Genomic DNA, 10,254 nt, shown 5'->3' with positions numbered 1-10,254 from the left:
TAAAAATGTTGCTGAGGCTTTTAGCCAGTTATGTGCTACTAAATATTTAAATCTGTATCTCTTGCTGCATGCTGAATTACAGCAAGGGGATATTTAATGCTCCCATTTCTCCAGCATAAATCTGTGAAAGATTGACTGGAAGAAAAACGCTGTCTTGAGCAACCCACATAGATGCTGAGTGCTCGCTTGTGCTGTACACCCACTCGCATGTACCTGCTATGGGCAGACATCCGAATGGGCAATGATGAATGGCCCCCGCTGTCATTCTGAGGGTCTCCCTGCTGGTGAGAGGGGGCCGGGGCGCCGCTGGGGCTGGGAATGAACAGAGCTGCTTGTGGGCTGCCCAGAGCAGCTGGCTGTCGTGGTCCGGCACGCGGCATTGCTGCTGTTGGCTGTCATAAGTGATGAGTGCCTGGAGGCCTGTTACCCACCAATTAGACTGTGAATTTTATTGTTTGACCGTGAGACTGGTTTACGATATGAAAAGCTTTTGATAGTTAAATACTACTAATATTAACCATTCCCGCATGGGCTCTAACAGTCTCCCCTATTAAAAGTGTGATTAAGAAATTAATTCATCTGGAAGGGACTGGCGTGCAGTGCTAAACAATGGAATAATGATTTTTTATTTTATTTTATTAAAACTAAAGCCCTGGCTGCATGATGAGAGGAAGCCCTGTAGCTCTTGCTTTATGGCTAGAGTGGTGCGTTCCTGGCTTTAGCTAAACCGGGGGGGAGGAACAGGCCCAGGCACGGTGCCAACCACGAGCTCAGAGTGTGGAGAGGAGGCAGGTCTGGGTAGCGGAGATCCAAACGGACCTGCTGAGATGCGTCGGCCTGGCAAGGCTCAGGTCAACAATGGGGCCTGCTTAATGCTTGTGAGTCCCAAGGGCTTTGAGAAAACTGGTAATGCAGGAGGCTGCTGGGCAGCAGTGTCTGCTTTTGGCAGGAGAGGAACACCTGGGAGCGCCCTCCAGTCATCTGTGCAGCACTGCCCGCACGGCACAGGATCAGGGCAGCCCGGGCTGTCCCCGCTGCACGCTGGAGCAGCTGCAGCCACTGAGCCAGCACAGCCAGATGCCTCCCTGGCCCTGGAGCGAGGTGCACCTGTTGCTGCTTTAACCCACTAAACAGCTCAGCACACCACACATTGCAATTAAAGTCTGACCGATGTGGTGAAGGCTTTGACATCCATCAACTTATGCTGACAGGTGACTCTAAAGAGCTGTTATTTGCCCTGAAAAACAGTCCGAGATTTCCCCTAAACAGCCTGTTTGGGAATGAGCAGGGTGGGCAGTGCTGGTGCTCGCTGTGCTGGGGCTGAATCATGCTCAGAGAGATGGTTTCCTTCCCAGTGTTCCTCTACTCCTCTCTCCCATTCTTTTGCTCACGTTTTCTGACCCATGATGGTTCAGGGTCAGTGATGGTCCTTAGGAGAGCTGAACCCATTTTACTGCCCTGCCATTACTGTCCCCAGCCCTCCCAGCTCTTGCTCTGCAGCAGGAAGGTCCCAGGCACTAGGACAGATGCATTCGTTGCAGATGCACAAATAAAAATGAGTAAAGGACAATTCTGCATGTTGTGGAAAGTACACGCTTTGAAAGCGCATTTCCCAATTGAAGAAAAGAATCGGATGGCTTCCCTTTACCACTAGCAAAATGCCAAAAACAGAAGAAAAAGAAAATGGCTTGTGAAACAGTCTCCCTGGCTGTGCTGGGGCCTGTGGGCAGGTGGTGGTACCGCTGTTGCATGCGGTCAGTGCTGGGCAGAGGCTGGACTGGCCCTGTAAGCCCAGGCTGTGGCAGTGCCTGCATTAGGGGCTGCCCAGGGAGAGCAGCTGTTTGCTCAGGATAGCACACACTGGAAGACTCTGCAAAAGCACCTTCTCGACTGCTTCTGACCATCACCCATCCAAGCAGAGCAAGTTACGGAAGGAGGGAGCAGCCTCCAAATTGGAGCTGCAACGCTTTGAAAAGCTGTTGTTTCTTGGAGACAATGGAAAGCAAGGAGGCTCCGCTGTGCTTTGAAGGAGTTGCTGTTTTGAATGCAGGCAGGAGCCTGCATATGCTATGCTTGCATACAGACACTGAGAATATTCATATTGTGATTTATCCCATTCTTTTTCTCCATTGATTTTAATTAAGTTCACTCTCTCCTGCCAAGCCTGGGGAACACAAGCAAAAATTAAAAATACTGAAAGTCAGCTTGCTTTGCACTTGAGTTTTCCCAGCCTTTCAGAGAACAGAGGAAAAGGGAGCCCACACCACCACACAGGCATTTCATGTGCTTTGCTAGTCCCCAAATAATAAACATAAAATTAAAATCCTGTTAGGAGAATCACAAAAGCTATTATAGCTCAGCAGCCGATATTGACTCTGATCAAATCTTTTATGTGATTTCACAGCATTCTGGGCTACTCACCATGCACACCCTGATCGAGTTATCTGTGGCTTGATTTTTTTTTTTCCTCTCCCCCACTGAAACAAAGCAAGAAGAATGGCAAGAAAAAAACAATCTAATCTTGTGATATAAGTTGTGTCATGCTTTTAAAATGAGATGCACGGTAGCTGATGCCGCTATATGCCATTTGCAGAGAGAGTCTTCCTGGGACCAGGTCTACTCCTGCACTGAGTATGCTGGCCTCATCCTGCACACTGCATGAGCTGCTGGCCTGGGAGACCCATATGGGGACAGGGGCCCATGAAGATCTTATTTCCTGCATCCATTGCTCAGGGAACATCAGTGATGTTACTGCTGTCCAGAGGGGTTAGTATGGATCTTCTATAGTGAGCCTTGCATGAAGTAATGTCAGAAGCTATGCAGGTGTAACGTACAATTTCTTGAAAACTGTTCTGACTTTTTTTCACCACCAAGTGGTTCCTGTGGTGAGGTGGGGACCGTGGCCCAGGACCTGGCATGAAAGAGCCCATCTCTGTGGGGCAGGCTGTCACTGCGGCAGAAGCCAGGCCAAGCCTTGGTGGGCGCTGCACTTCTCACTGGCTGGTGGCCCTGACCAGGGCAAGTGACTCTCTGAGCTCTGGGGAGTTTGCTTGGGCACTTTACTTAAAAACGTCTTGTTGTTTTCATTGCTTTTATTCTTGCGATAAACACTGTGATAGACACTGAGAATATCAGAAATGAGATGAATATATCCCAGACCTGCATCTTCTCATATTTATACAAATTGTGCAGTTATGAGCAGAGAAAGCAGAAGTGTGGAAATTTTTTGCATGTCTCTCTTAAATATCACAGACAAGCAGAAGCAGTCACTCAAAGTAACCTGGCTCAAATCAGAAACTGGTTAAAAAGTCCTGTGTTATGTAGGTATCTGTCTTCATGCTATTTCTCAAGACAGACTCATTTTTCATATCAGATAAGGTGATAAGCAGATAAAGATACCTCTTACTCAACTCTAATTTTAATTAGCATTGCCAACAAATTGGCTATGAAAAATTAGGAAACCTCAGCAAAAATGCTGGAGGGATATAAAACAAGACAATTTACCAGTCTGTGCTCTCCTCTAGTCATAGGCAGTCATGGTGACTTAGTTTTTGATAGATGTCTGGAAATACCTGCAGCAATCTCTTTACAAAGTTTAATGACCTTCGGTCATTTAGTTTTTGAAATATTTCAACTACTAGGGAATAAAAATGGTAAAATTGTTACAATTACACTACGGAAGGTCATATCCATCTACCTCCGGCTAAAGGTCTGAATTTCCTTAAAGCTACCACCATCCAGTGGAAGATGATTCCAGCTTGTTTGACTTGCTACACGCTTCATCCAGAAGGATAATTGGTGAAATATCATGGAGGATATTATGTTTCACAGTACTGGCCAGTTGGCTCTTGGGGTATGAGCTTGCCCTGAGGAGATGGAAACCAATCATACTCCATTTCCTCAAGTTTGAAGCCACAAGCTATTTCAACAGAGCAAGAATATAATGGGTTCCAAGGATAGGATTGCAAACACAGGGAGAATACGGACAGGGAAGGCTCACATAGTTCCGTAGCTAGAAGCGATTCACTTCGCATTATGGAATGCTTTTCAGTCTCCTGCTAGCTGTGCTGCTGCCTGCTCTCTGCAGCTCCCAGTGGGTCAGAGAGCCCAGCCCCACTGCAGCTGACTTCACAGCCCAGACGGGGTCTCTTGGAGGTGGAAGGAGATTTTTCTCCATCTTTCCTTCTTCCTTATCAATATACTTGTTAAATAAAAAAAAAAAAATGCTTGGGCCACTGCAGTACTGGCAGTGGGCCTCACAATCCTCCCACCCTTCCCAGAGCCGCAGCACTCGCTGGGCGCAGCAGCATGTCCTGAACGCGAGGAGAGGAGCTGACAGATGTCGTGGAGATGGAGGGTCTGAAGGAAAGTACCCCTGGGTCCAGCAGTTCATGTCCTGGCACACTTGCTGCAGGAACACTGGAGGGCATGGCAGTGCGAGGGGCTGACTCCTGCTGCTCACACCTTCCCTCAGTAACGCAGGGCTGAGCAGGTGGGGGGGCCATTGGCAGAATGGGCTCCCTACAGGCCTGAAATGATTGCCTGGGGAGCTCAGTGGGCAGAAGGGCTGATGGCACAGCTTGCTGTCTCCCAGCATGGACTCAGGATGCTCTTTTCTGCCAGAAATGCCAGGATGAGAGAAGTGCACCGGGCTGGAAGTGGAGCCTGGGCAGGGTGACGGAGGGACGTGGGTGAGGGGATGTTCCTTCTTTAGTGTGCGTCACCCACATCCAGTGCCGACCCCACGGGCTGTGACACCCTGGCTCACCACTGCAGTGAGCAGCCACACCTGCTAGAGGAAAAGCTGCCTGGGACAGCTACCATAGCAGAGCTCAGGGACACCAAGGGTGCAAGCACCTAGAGAAAGGCAGGAGAAGAGTTATGGCTGCTGCTGGCAGCCCTGTCTGTCTTCATCAGTCTGAGACGCAAGCTTCCTGGGATAGACCAGATGCAGGCAAAGAGCATTGAGCTGGATGACAGTTAGATCCTTTCTATTTCTGAGCTTGACACTGGTGGAGTGAAGCATTGGTTTGAGACTACTCCCATTTCCTCCTGGATGTGACTTTGTGAAAGTCCTACAGTGTTGGTAGGCCACAGACTGGAGGGGCCCTGGGCTGGGGTGTGGAAGGGGCGCAGGCTGGGCTGCTAGACACTGAACTCCTGTGTCTGTTCAACGTGGGAGGAAAGGAAGGCACGGCAAAACAGGGCTGATAGCCCAAGCTGAGAGGCTTTGTTAGAAAAAAAACATCTGGGATCAAAACACAAAGGCAGTGGGACACTGGGGTCAATGGGGGGAATGCTAGTGCCAGGGCAGGCAGTGCACTTCTCACTTAGAAGAGTGTGTTGTGTGCTACTCTATTACATCAAAAATCACTGGTATAAATGTTAGTTAATTCTTAGCTGGTGTTACGCAAAGCTTCTGAGTGACAGAATCTTCATTAAGTATATTTCTTGAGTCCTCTAGCTGCTCTTGTGCAATAGCCACAGTGATAATTGCAGACAGACAATTTAGGGTCCAGCCTTTGGATTAACCTGTGAAAATCAATTTATTATTCCTTGCTTAATCTCAGTTTTTGTATCATGTGTCAGCTACATTATTCAAAAAGGGGATGACAGCATAACCTTCAGTGGGTCACCTCTAGAATGAGAGGTAAACTGGCTCTTCCCAGCTGACAGGAGCCACCTCAGAGGGATGTCCTGCCCTTCACTGCCACAAGCCCAGGTTCCTTTCTCAAGCTGCTTCCCTCTCAGATGTGGTGGCCGGCAGCATTGCTCCAGATGATGGGGTTTGGTCTGCCTCTCATCAGACAACAAGATTCTGCTTTGGGAAGCAATCCTTGGATGCCACGTCAATTCCCCAACGACCAGGCACGAGGAAGCCTCTTCCACGGGTGTCTGAGCTCCGTGGCAGGCAGCAGTGTGCCTGTCTGGGCCCTTGAGAGGAGCCAGAAGGGCCAGGCTGGAGGACTGTGCAGGGGGTGTCTCACAGCAGTGCTACTGTGAGGAAAGGAGGGGTCAGGGTTTTTCAGATGAGTGTTTGCTAAATGCGAATGCATGTGTGAAATGCAGAGAAGTGAGTATTAAACCTGTTCCAGCCCTCTCAGCAGCGAGTGCCTGGAGCATGTTTGTTTTGCTGTGGCTGTTTTACTTGCTAACTGTTCAGCTCTGCTAATCCCAGGGGTAGCTGCTGTGGAGACAGTTTGCCCCTCTAACAAAGGGTGTTGGGGTTAATGGGAACCTCTTAGAGCTGCCAGGAAAGGAAATGTGTACTGAGGTTTGCTATTTTTGATCCTTTTCTTTCTTTGGTGATGGTCTGCTGGAGGAATATGCCTTGTGGCCTTTGTATGGGATGTTCTCTTGCACTTTGTGCTTGGCTTTGGCTGTAAGATAATATAGCAAAAACAGGGCTAAGCCCAGCCTGTCTGCCTCAAGCTGGGGTGCTGTTGCCTAGTCATTCATCAGGTTTTGGGGCTGGCATTGGGATTGCTTCTTCAGGAAGCTGATCACACGAAGGATGGGTTTGTGATGGGAGGTGAAGGTGGCCTGAGAGGCTGGGCGGCCCTGGGCCCTGACAGCCCGACTAAACTTGCAGCCAGGCCAGCTGTTCCTGAGTGTGGCCCGAGCCCTCCCTGGTTACGGGGCCCAGCGAGGGCTCAGGAGCAAGGCTGCACCACGCTGCGGTGGCCATGTCAGCCTGCCCTCGTATGTCTGGAGCAGCGAGCTCACCCTGCAAACTATTATTTATGTTTTCAAATACTGCTAACTCACAGATAATTAATGTCAGAAAGCCGCCGTGGTGCCGTTGCTAATAGCTCAGCAAAAGGAGACACATTGGTCAATTAGCAGCTATTTGATCTGACAGTACCAGTAAAGGGCAGATCAAGCTGCCAGCCCCCTTGGCTAATATCATGAGGATTAGAGATTTGTCAAGACTCCACACAGGGTGCTAGTGGGAACCATCAGAGGAGGGAAGGAACCCTGCAGGTCATTGCTGCTTGTTTTCAGGCTGGATTGGGCACTGACTGCCTGGCCTGGGTGCAGAGATGTGCATGCTGGCCTCCCAGTCACCACCCTGCTGTCCTGATGTGGGAATGTGGCAGAAGTGCTGAGAATCAGGCTGCAGTGACAGACTGCTCTTTCCTGGAAGGTAAGCTGTGTTCCCCTGGAGAAGCCCCTGTTATGACTTCTGCAATATTGGGGAAGTATTATATTAGAAAGAGACCTCTGAGCAAAGGAGAAGCAATATCTGCATATGTAAAGGCCTCCAACTGTAGGCACAGCAATATAAGAGGATTTGTGTAGTTTAGCACTAGTCTTTCTTCCTGGGGCTGATGCTGTAAAATGAGACACCACAATTCACTTGGAAACAAAATTACATGGAGGATGTGAGTAGATCTCTTGTATCCCATCCCCAGAGGGGTCTTCAGCTACCTGATTTCTAGCCTGTTGCTGCACTGCTGAGACTTGACCCTTTCCCCTGCATGTCTGTTAGCTTGGGGTGCAGCAGGGCTGGGGGCATTTCCTGGTTTCTTTTTAGCAGCTGTGCTGCTCTCCCTTGTTAGCTCTCAGGGCTCTCCTGGTAGCCAGGAAAGGGGTGAGAGCAGTAGGGAAGAATGCCTCGGGTGCCGGGAGAAACTATGAGCAGCAGCTTGCTATTAATGCCTTAAAGGCAGTCCTCTGTACTAGAGGATTGCTCCATGCTGTCTCGGAAGAGGTACTATTTGGAGTCATTGTTCTATGCAGGACTTTGGTTCCCTGCTACTGTCTTCAGTCCAAGAGCAAAGGATGCCTGGGGAATCTCGTAAGGTGGCTGGTTGCCCCACAGAGGCAGCGCTGGCCTTTGGCAGCAGTGTGCATTTCTGTGGCTGTGGTATTTTTTTAACCATTGTCTGAGGGATGTTTGTGTCAGTAGCAGGGATTACTTTTGCTTTCCCATAGTAGGATACTCTGGTTACAGCTGGTCTTCAGGAAACTGATGCTTTAATATTCAGTCTTGTCAGTTGAGGGCTAAATTTTATTCCTAGAATAACATTTAATTAAGCATGCTGGCTTGCTGTCTGTGATGCACCAGTGATCTGCACAGATGCACTTACCTTCATTAGCTCTTTTAAAACCAGCTGGAACTGAAGTTAGAGTAAACTGTAAAATTTATGGGCTGCTCCCTCCCTTTTTTAATTAGCACCGTAAGTGTGTATGTAACAAGAGGCCTCAGGCCAGGGGAAGGAGCCATTTACTTGTTTACTGGTACTTGCCTTGCTCTGCAGCCTTGTCCAGCAGCATCCCCCCTAGATGGAGCTCTACAAAAACATTTGGAAGCAAGCAGGCAGCAGCCTCGTGTTGCCCCGCACCCACCCGTTCCGGCCATCCCAAAAGCCTCGGGTCTGCGCTGCGCTGCCCCGGGGGGGCGGGCAGGAGCAGGAGCGGCTGCCGTGGGGACCCTGCAGCTGCTCAGCACCTGGGCTGCCTCCCTGGAGCCCGGGTGCTGCCTTACCTTCTCTCATCCCTGCTCTGTACCCCGGGCTTGCAGGAAGAGCAGGTGGATGGATCAGTTTTGTTTTGTTCAGGGTCAGGTCCTCGATACTGGCATCCCCCTTGTCCTCTCTGTGTGTCCTCCAGCACACCAGTCTCTTCCTGGCATGAAGGATTGCGCTAATGGGCTGATGGCATCAGGAGAAAAAATGGTATTTGTTGTTGTCTAGTGCTGCCTTTGTGCCATGAGCATCTCTCCTGCCCTCACAGCTCTGCTAGCCCCTTGTCTTCCCCTGTGGATTCTGCACAGTCCCACTTATCCTGTACTGCCAGCTAATGGATTGCTGATCACTAAATAGATGGAAACCGAGCTCCAGAGCAGAATCTGGCATTTCTGGTTCCAGACCAGAGGGGACTGCTTTGCTTCTCCAAGCTGACCTCCTGCCAAAGACCTGCCACAATAGGAGGGGGAATAGGAAACAGCTGTCCAGGAAGGTCTGCATGAGAATGAGCTAGAAGGAAAAGTTCAGCTGGCTCTTCAAGTTCAGCCTAGATATTCAAAAGCCCAGCAGTTGTAAGAGGCAGTCAACTGAGCAGAGTGATGGGGATGTCCCTCCTGATGATTTGTCAGCCAGAAAATCTTAGACTTTAAGTAGCAAAAATGTGTAAATGACTGGAGGAAAAAAAGTCTGTATCATTGCATGAAATGGTGATGAAGAAAGATGGACACTGAGCTTCAGCACGGCTGATAAGGCAGCAGAAGAATACAGGAGAGAAGCTGAGTAAAACGAGATACGGAGGCTCAGGGCCGAGGCAGTGTGTTTGTATTCTGTAGAGGAAATACATGTTGCATCAACACGACCATTACTGCTTGTGCAGATGGCTAGACATTACAAAAGGCCTGGGTAGTTTTCAGACAATTTGGCATTAATGTATACGAGAGCAGCTGGAGTCTGGAAGCAGGGAGTGGTGCTGTGGGAAGGGCTGGTGTACCTGAGATGCTTCCCAGAGAGTGCAGCAGGAAAGGTGCTTGGTATTTATGCTTAGCTCAGAAGGAAAATAAATGAGTTGTTCCTCTCTCTTCTGGTACCTCTTTGGAGATTTCAGCTAACCGTGCTGGAGACTAGCAGTATGAATCTCTGACAGATAGAGCCGCATTAAGTTTCATTGTTATCGTTTGCAGCACACGAGGACCGGCACAAGCAACTTCTTTCATGAGTATTGTGCTGCATCATGACCACATGAGGTGGCTGGCACATCTTTCCACCTAATGCTTGATTCTTGCCAGCACTATTACTCCTTTGCATTCACAAGCACTAAATTCACTCACAAATGTTATATATATATAAAATACATATTGTCATAAAATCAGCTAGCTAAGCATTCCCCAATGAAAATGAAATGCTGCTGCTCCTCAGAAGTGTTTGTTCAGGATCATTTGTCTATTAAATATTTGGTGAAGTCTGCAGCTGTAGCATCATCCTCAGTGCTCAGCCCTTTCCAGTCCCTGGATGCAGCCTCCTTCCTGCACCTATGAAGACAAAGCATCCTGTACTCAGGTGTCTGCACCACCAGTTATTGATTGGTCTTTGCTGGGCAGTTTGAATTTGTGCTGGTGGATGTGTCTGGCTTCACAGGGGCAGAGTGATATGTCATTTCATCAAGTGGGAGTCTGCAGAGCTGGCCTGATGTGGGGCAGAGCAGCAGGGTTCTTGTTGTCCATTTGGATATGGACTACGAGTTTGCAAGGCAGGGGTCCCATCAGCAACCCTGTCATCTCAGCTG

At 49.2% G+C, this 10,254-nt stretch overlaps 1 long non-coding RNA gene across 2 annotated transcripts in view; it reads left to right on the top strand.

The window, feature by feature from the left end:
* The window catches only part of LOC121078729, a 92,037-nt gene that overhangs the window by 74,921 nt on the left and 6,862 nt on the right, over nt 1-10,254 (top strand). The window contains exon 6 of one of the 2 annotated variants that reach the window (XR_005824708.1): nt 2,594-2,766. The exons of the other annotated variant lie outside the window; for it this stretch is intronic. This is a non-coding gene — a long non-coding RNA (uncharacterized LOC121078729). The remainder of the gene's footprint in view (nt 1-2,593; nt 2,767-10,254) is intronic. 2 annotated transcript variants of the gene reach the window in all.

The sequence above is a fragment of the Cygnus olor genome, chromosome 15, assembly GCF_009769625.2.
Source record: "Cygnus olor isolate bCygOlo1 chromosome 15, bCygOlo1.pri.v2, whole genome shotgun sequence".
NCBI classification, from domain to species: domain Eukaryota; kingdom Metazoa; phylum Chordata; class Aves; order Anseriformes; family Anatidae; genus Cygnus; species Cygnus olor.
Note: the sequence above shows the minus strand (reverse complement) of the source record. Positions and strands in the feature narration are given on the sequence as shown.